Below are 8380 nucleotides of genomic sequence, written 5' to 3' on the forward strand. Positions count from 1 at the left end.
TGTGTAAACCCAAGCAGGTGTAAATTATATATTGTAGATCAAATTATTAACTCCAAATAAGAATCTAATATAGAAGAGGAAATGAAAAATGAAAAGAAACTCCAAAATACTTTTCAAAATTAGCTTAGTCTGGAAAGAGGTAAAATTAATGTGTTGCATTAAATCAAGTTAAACTGTTTCACTAAGTTCTCTCTTATTTGCAGGACTGGGGAGTAATAGTGATTTTGGGGTTACTCCGTGTCCTGCTCCAGAGTTTAAAAAAAAAAATCTTAATGTTACTCCTACTCCTGTAAAAACCTCTTACTCCTTTACACCTTACTCCTACTCCCCAGCCCTGTGGAAAAGCCCTGGTTGCTTTTCAAGGCTAACATCTCTCTCTGCCTCCCAGTCTCTTCCTCAGTGCAATATAATAAAATTGTTTTTTGGATAAATATATTTTTTTACTCCTTATTCCTACTCCTACTCATGTAAAAATCTCTCATTCCTTTACTCCTTACTCCTACTCCCCTGCCCTGCTTATTTGTCCACTGTAAAGCTGTTGAGCCAGTGTGGTGTATTGGTAGGAACATTAGACTACAGGTACAACTATGGAGACAATGGCGGGATACACACCGCCATATAGTACGTACTGTATACGTACTAGGGTTAGGAAGGGGCGGTGCTTCCGCACCCCCCTAACCCTAGTACGTATACAGTACGTACAAGATGGCGGCGCCCCTTCCACATAGGCACCGCCATCTTTACGTACTGGACGCATAGCGTCCAGACGTGTCGCGGCGCTAATGACGTAGAGAATGCGCCCTTGGTGCTTCGCTACGTCATCCGTGCGCTGCAGAAAGAAGCTCCGAAATGGAGCTTCTTTTTTGCTCCGCGCGGGAGCCGCGCGGTTTGGCTGCTGCGGCTCTCGCACGGAGCAAATGGCGGCGGCGGGGGAGCGCCGCAAAGCGGCGCTCTGTATCCCGCCAATGAGTCAAATCCCCATTTGGCAATGGATACCCACTGGGTAACTTTAGGCAAGTCATTCTCTCAGTCTCAGAGGAAAGCAAAGGAAAGCACCCTCTGAACAAATCTTGCCAAGAAACCCTATGGTAAAGTCACCTTAGGTTCCCCATAAGTTAGAAACTACTTTAAGGCTGCGCTCACACAGCAGAAGGACAGGTTGCTTACCTGTAACGGTATTTCTTCGAGTGGTCATCTGCGAATACATACAAATGGGTTTCACTGCGCCTGCGCAGTGCTGCTCGGAACCTACTGGAATCACTGGGCAGTTTACTCTGCAACAGATTGAAACTTTTTGGCGGTAACTCCGCCCACCCGTTATAAGGCCCCTGCCTTCCCGCTCTTTTCCCCAGTTCCGCAATTTTTCCGCCAAGCAGGCGATGGAAAGAGCCAATGAGAGCAGGACACTGAGGGGACGGACGGGTGGGATTTGTATGTATTCGCAGATGACCACTCGAAGAAATACTGTTACAGGTAAGCAACCTGTCCTTCTTCTTCGTGGTCTCTGCGAATCATACAAATGGGTTTAGACTGACAAGCTTAGGTATGCGGCGGAGGGAGTGTCCTGAGACCAAAGCTATGGTAAACCAAAGGTATATTTATTACAATAATAAACACCTTGAACCATAAAAAGCGTCAGTCTTCTTTGTTCATAAAAAGTCAACATAGCCAACATTGCTAAACCTGAGGAGGGAACAGAGGTCATGCAAGACCGGTCCCATAGATATTGTGCAACCAACATTCAACAGAATGTAAAACAGTGGCCTTCTGTACATGGACACAAAAACACAAACATCAGTAGTGCAATCAATGCAGCCCTGAAACCAACACAGCCCTCCCGAAAGCTGCGTCTCGGATGGCCCTGGTGTCCAACCTATAGTGCTTAATAAAAGTCAGAGGTTGGGACCAGACAGCAGCCTTGCAGACATCCTCCAAGGGAATCCCCGACAGGAATGCAGAGGATGCTGCCATTGACCTTGTGGAGTGGGACCGAACCCTGCCGGGGAGAGGCTTGCCCATCAGTTCATAGCAGAGGTGGATGGTACCAGCCACCCATTTGGAAAACCTCTGCGTAGACACGGGCAAACCCTTCTTCGGTTCCGAGTAGCATTGGAACAGTCTCTCGGACCGACTGGAGGCAGCAGTTCTGTCCAAATAAAACGCCAGTGCTCTCCTGACATCAAGAGAGTGTAGGCGTCGCTCCGCATCCGACGTCGGGTTGGATGCGAGAGTGGGCAACACAATGTCCTGGCACATGTGGAAAGCAGACACAACCTTCGGCAAGAAGGTGATGTCCGTACGGAGGACCACCTTGTCCTAGTGGAACCTCAGGAATGGCTGGTCCCTCCGTAAAGCACAGAGTTTGCCCGCACGGCGAGCAGAGGTGATGGCCACAAGAAAAGCGGTTTTCCAAGTCAATAGTCTCAAGTCCGCTGTGGCCATAGGTTCAAAGGGCTTAGATTGGAGGGCAGACAGTACCGTCTCCAAGCTCCAAGCCGGCGTTGGTACCGACACAGGAGGATACAGGTTGGCACAACCCTTCAGGAACCCCTTCACCAAGGGGTCTTTGAAGAAAGAAACCCTCCCCCTGAACTGGTATTTGGCACAAATGGCAGACAGGTAGCATTTGATGGATGTGAGGGACAGCCCCTCATCCAAAAGTGCCATCAAAAACTCCAGGACTACTGGAGTGGAAACCTGAGCAGGAGACAAGCCCTTTTGGTCAAGGAAGAGGCAAAATCTCCTCCATTTCAGGGCATAAGACCGCTGGGTGGAAGGCTTCCTCGCAGCCAGGATCACCGTCCTCACTGCCTCCGGCAGGGCAGTCAGGGCTGTATCCTCCAGGCTACCAGCGGCAGGCTCTCGATGTCCGGGTGGAGAATCCGTCCGTCCTGGATCAACAGCAGGTCCGGACGAGGGTCGAGACGGAGGAAGCATCTCCTGGAGAGGTGGAGAAGGGATGCGAACCACGGCTGTCTCGGCCACCACGGGGTGACCAGGATCGCATGCGAGTGGTCTGTTGTCATCTTGAACACCACTCTGATGATGAGAGGGAACGGAGGGAAGGCGTAGAGGAGCTCCCCCGTCCAGAGGAAGGCGAATGCGTCTCCGAGGGATCCGTCCAATCGCTTCCTGGAGCAGAACTGGGGACAGTGGCTGTTCCATCTGGTCGCGAAGAGGTCGATCCGGGGGGTTCCCCACCAATCGAAGAGGTCGCTGACCGTCTCGGGATGGAGCCTTCACTCGTGGCACACCGATGGAGATTTGCTGAGGCGGTCTGCCAACTCGTTGTCCTCTCCGGGAAGGTGAATCGCCTGGAGGAGGACGCGCCTCTGGATGCACCAGTCCCAGATGCGGAGCGTGAGGTCGAGCAGGGTCCTGGACCTGGTACCACCTTGCTTGTTGATGTAATACATCACGGTGGTGTTGTCCGTCCTCAGGAGGACCACCCGTCCGGTGACGGCGAACTCGAACGCCCTCAACGCCTTTTCCACTGCGAGCATCTCCAAAGCGTTGATGTGGAGGAGCTTGTCTTGTGCGGACCACCTGTCTTTGACGACGAGGTCGAGCAGGTGGGCGCCCCATCCCTCCAGGGATGCATCGGTTGTCAGAGTCAGTTGTGCCTGGGGCTGATGAAAAGGCATCCCGGTACAGACGTTGGAGCTGTCTAGCCACCATCTGAGGGAAGCGGCCACCGGTCTCGGTACCGTGAGCCACTTTGACGGAGGGTCCTCCAACGGAGAGAAGGCAGAGAGGAACCAGGACTGGAGAGGCCGAAGACGAAGTCTTGCCGAAAGGGTGACGAATGTCGTCGATGCCATGTGGCCCAGGGCGACTTGGACGTCCCTGGCTCTCACCCTTCTGTGGGAGATGCACGGCCTGAGGGACGTTGTCAGGGCCTGAAACCGATCCAGAGGGAGGAAGGCTAAGCAGTTTTCGGAGTCGAGGATGGCCCCGATGAACTTGACCTGCCTGGTAGGTGTGAAGTGGGATTTTTCCCTGTTGACGACCAGCCTGAGGGAGTCCAAGAGGCGCAAGGCGAATGAGACTGCCTCCTGCAGCTCGTGTTGGGATTCGGCTGCAAACAGCCAGTCGTCCAGGTAGGGAAAGACCATGAAGCCCTTCTGATGAAGGTATGCCACCACCGGTGCCATGCACTTTGTGAAGACTCGTCGAGCCGTGGCCAAGCCGAAAGGGAGCACGTTGTAGTGGTACGAGGTGGAGCCGACAGCGAAGGCGAGGAATCTCCGATGGGACTCTCGGATCCCGATGTGGAAGTAGGCATCCTTCAGGTCGACGGTCGCAAACCACAGGCCTTGGTGGAGTAGAGGCAGAATGGGAGCCAAGGTTACCATTCGAAAACAGCGGTAGTCCAGGAACAAATTCAATTGTCTCAAGTCCAGGATGGGCCTGATGCCCCCATCCGCTTTCGGTACCGTGAAGTACCTGGAGAAAAAGGCCCGAGGACATTGGTCAGGCGGCAAAGGGGAGATTGCCCCTTTACCAAGCAAGGTGCGCACTTCGTCGAGAAGGGTGTCCGAGGGGGGAGTGGACATGAAGGCTCCAGTTGGAGGGAGCTCTTGGAACTAGAGGGCATAACCCCTACGGATGATGTTAAGAACCCACGAGTCCGATGTTATAGAGGCCCAGGTGTTAATAAAGGGCCTCAGAATGTCCAAGAAGAAGAGGGGTGAAGGAGAGACGAAGCGCGCTGCGTCCCTTCAGGTTCTCTTCTTCCCCTGGTCGGTGTCCTGCCGGCGGGACTTGCGGTACCGAGGCGGGAAGTTGCGACGGCCAGAGGAGGAGGAAGACTGGGAGGGGAAGCGGTGTCTCTGCGAGCCCTGTTGTTGGGACTGCCGATCCCGGGAGAAGGTCCCCTGCGACTGACCTTGCGGCTGCCACGGGCGCTGACGCTTCCGGAACGGAGAAGCCGTTGTCGAGGACATGCCATGCTTCTTCGCCGCCGCCTTCATCCTGAACTTTCTGTTCAGGCGGTCGTCGGTCTCGGCATGGAAGAGCCCGGTACCATCGAGCGGCATGTCTTCGATGGCCGCCCTGACCATGGGGTTGAGGTCCGAGGCCCTCAGCCAGGCGTGGCGCCTAAGTGCCATGGATGCGGACATGGCCCTTCCCGAGCAATCTGCCATGTTCCTGGAAGTGGTGATGAGCCAACTCCCAATGGAATGAGTCTCATCCCTGATCTCCACCAGCTGCCTCTGGATGTCATCCGGGACGTCCGGGATGAGAGGGGAGATCCGTTCCATGAGGGTCTGGATGTAGGCCCCCATGCAGGCGGTGTAGTTGACGGCCTTCACCGTGAGTGCCGCTGCCGAATAGGCCTTCTTGGCCAGGCCATCAACTTTCTTGGCCTCCTGGTCGACAGGGGAAGTCGCCTGCTTCGGAACGAAGCTCTGTTGGGCTCCCTCTACGATCGCCGAGTTCGGCCTGGGGTGGTCGGCCAACCAAGGGCAGCTCGCTGGGGCGACTCTGTAGAGCGACTCTACCTTGCGGGAGGACACAGACAAGGCGGCTGGAGAGTCCCAGGATCTCTTCACGATGGTCTGAAGAGACGGGAGGAGAGGCAGGCAAGGTGGAGTGGGCACTCGTCCGTGCACCCGACGCTCTACCGGGTCTTCAGCGTCGTCATCTGGGGAAGCGAGCTCGATGTCGAGCGCCCTCGCCATCTTAACGACGTGTTCCGTGAAAGACCGGACGTCATCCGACGGGGAAGACGGCTGCGGGTTATGCATCCTCTGCGGCGAGGCCGACACCGAAAGGACGTCCTCATCCGAAGGTGCTTCAGACGGAAGCAAAGGCTCCTCGTCAGAATCCAAGTCGGAGGAGAGGGGGTCCGTCACCCTGACTTGGGACCTCGGGCGGGTTGGAACGAGGTCCGTCGGGGATCGCGAGCGCCTGAGAGGTGGAGACGGCGATCTCTCATAAACAGATACGGTCGGGACCGATCTGGACGGGGTGCCCTGGTGTGCGGGACGGGGGTTCAGCCTGGTGAACTCCTTCATCGCTCTGTCCTCCGACACTGACAAATAATACCGGCCAGATTGAGAATCGAAGAACAGGTCCGGTATCCCCTGTCTGTGGGGCTGGTCGTCTTCGTTGTCGGTCCCGGAGTGGGAAGGCGACCGGTGTTCCGGCGAAGGAAGGAGGGCGGTGTCCTCCGTCCCGTGGACAAAGTCCATGGTGGGCTGAGGCAGTGGCGTGTCAGGCACCGGGGTCAGCCGACCCTCAGGCGTAGGCTCCCGATCGCGTGGGGCTGTCGAAGTGGAAGCGCGAGCCCGTTTGAAAGGGGAGCGCTTCTTCTCCTTCGCCTTCGGTGGTGGGCAGGTCCTTCGAAGACTTGGACTTCTTCGGGGCAGGATCACGAACCGACTTGTCGTGGTGCCTCTTCTTTCCAGGCCTGGGGACCTCCTCCGTTGGGAAGAAAGGATTGTCCGGGAGGTCTAAGAGGACAGCAGCCTTGGAAGCCTTGGATGACGAAGGCGAGACAAGACGGCCCTCCGGCTCGGTAGCCTTCTTGGAGTGCGAGCCCTCCAATCTCTTCTTCAGTTTGGAGGTCGGCGCGGTACCCTCAGTCCCCGAAGACTTGTGGGGGCACTTGGAGGGTTCGTCGGTGGCGCTGGGCGGTTTCGAGCCACGGGCCACATCGGAGGTGGTGGAAGGGATTGTGCCGGCCGGGACACACACCACGCTGGGGACGGCGGCCTTTCCGGAGGTGGCACTAGACACACTGGCCCGAGAAGATGAGGCGGGGGCGTGGAGGGCGGAACAGAGGACGACCGTGAACCCCCCTCTTGTACCTTGCCGAGGGCAATCGCCGAAGTGAGCCGGGACTCACGATTTTTCCGAGAGTGATCTGCAGAGCAGGCAGGCCTTGGTATCATGGTTCTTGCCAAGGCATAGCAGGCAGGAGGAGTGCGGGTCCTGGACGCACACCTTGCCCCCGCAAATGTCGCACTTCTTGAAGGGTGCAGGCATTTCCGAAGTCGCCAAAGCCAGAGGAGAATCCGTAAACGAGGTCAACAGTCCGAAAGTCCGAAGTTACCAGGGGCGGGAGACAAAGAATGGTCAAGAGTACAGTCCGAGGTCAAAAAACGAAAGTGATTCCAAGCAAGCGAAAGTTCCCTGAAGCAGCTAGCGCGGCGGAAAAAAGGAACTGGGGAAAAGAGCGGGAAGGCAGGGGCCTTATAACGGGTGGGCGGAGTTACCGCCAAAAAGTTTCAATATGTTGCAGAGTAAACTCTGCCCAGTGATTCCAGTAGGTTCCAAGCAGCACTGCGCAGGCGCAGTGAAACCCATTTGTATGATTCGCAGAGACCACGAAGAAGAAATAATCCTGTTTGACACCACTTTAACTGCCATGGTTCAATGCTATGGAATTCTGGGAACTGTAGTTTTGTGAGACATTTAGCTTTCTCTGGTGCCACAATAAACTAGTTCCCAGAATTCCATAGCATTGAGCGATGGCAGTTAAAGTGGTATCAAATTTCACCAGTGTGGATGCAGCCTAAGATACACAACAACAAACCCCCCAAAATGAATCAAAATTTTCCCACCTGTGGGAAACACTGTATAACTGTGTAATACTGATAACAACCACATTATAATTTTTATTTTTATAGGTTCTTATTAATATTTTCATGTCTTCTTAAGAAATATTAACCGTCATACTTTTGAGCAAATAAGCGAGTGTAAGTTTGAAATCTGCTTGGCCTGGGGCTACTCTCAAATTAATAAAAATGACATTTTTATGGCATTTCCTTTCTTTAACCATTTTCTGTTATTTCAACATGTTCCTCTCCTTAAAGTTTACTTTAATATATCTCCTTTTGACAGCTTCTAACTGTACTGTGCTTCAATTCCAGTTTGAATTGCTTTGTTCAGATATGCTGAAATTACTAGTGCCACAAGTGCAGTAACAGTCAACTTCACACAACGCAAAGCTGCAGAGTTCACCATCACATGTCACAATGGCTGCCAATGGATGACTTTAAAAAGCTGCTGGATACATTTGTGCAAGAGGGAGCCATCAGTAGCTACTAATCAGCATGATTATGTATCTGGTACCAGAGGCAATCTGCTTCTGTATTATCTGTTGTTGGGGAAGACGAGATGAATGGTGCAACTATACTCCTATCCTGCTGGTGAGTTTTTACACAAGCAAGTCACTGGCCCCTGTGAGCAGAATATTGGGAGTAGATATCTGGCCTACGAGGGAGTGGACCAGGCAGGCCCAGCTCCATCAAGGCTAGCCTGAAGGAAGAGACTCCTCCCTCCCTAACTGTCATCTTCCAGCCTGCGAGGGAGTGGACCAGGCAGGCCCAGCTCCATCAAGGCTAGCCTGAAGGAAGAGACTCCTCCCTCC

At 54.1% G+C, this 8380-nt stretch overlaps 1 protein-coding gene across 5 annotated transcripts in view; it reads right to left on the reverse strand.

Moving 5' to 3' along the window:
* The window catches only part of JMJD1C (jumonji domain containing 1C), a 176971-nt gene that overhangs the window by 56104 nt on the left and 112487 nt on the right, over window positions 1-8380 (reverse strand). The gene's annotated exons all lie outside the window — the stretch shown is intronic.

This window comes from Sceloporus undulatus, chromosome 3 (genome assembly GCF_019175285.1).
Source record: "Sceloporus undulatus isolate JIND9_A2432 ecotype Alabama chromosome 3, SceUnd_v1.1, whole genome shotgun sequence".
NCBI classification, from domain to species: Eukaryota; Metazoa; Chordata; class Lepidosauria; order Squamata; family Phrynosomatidae; genus Sceloporus; species Sceloporus undulatus.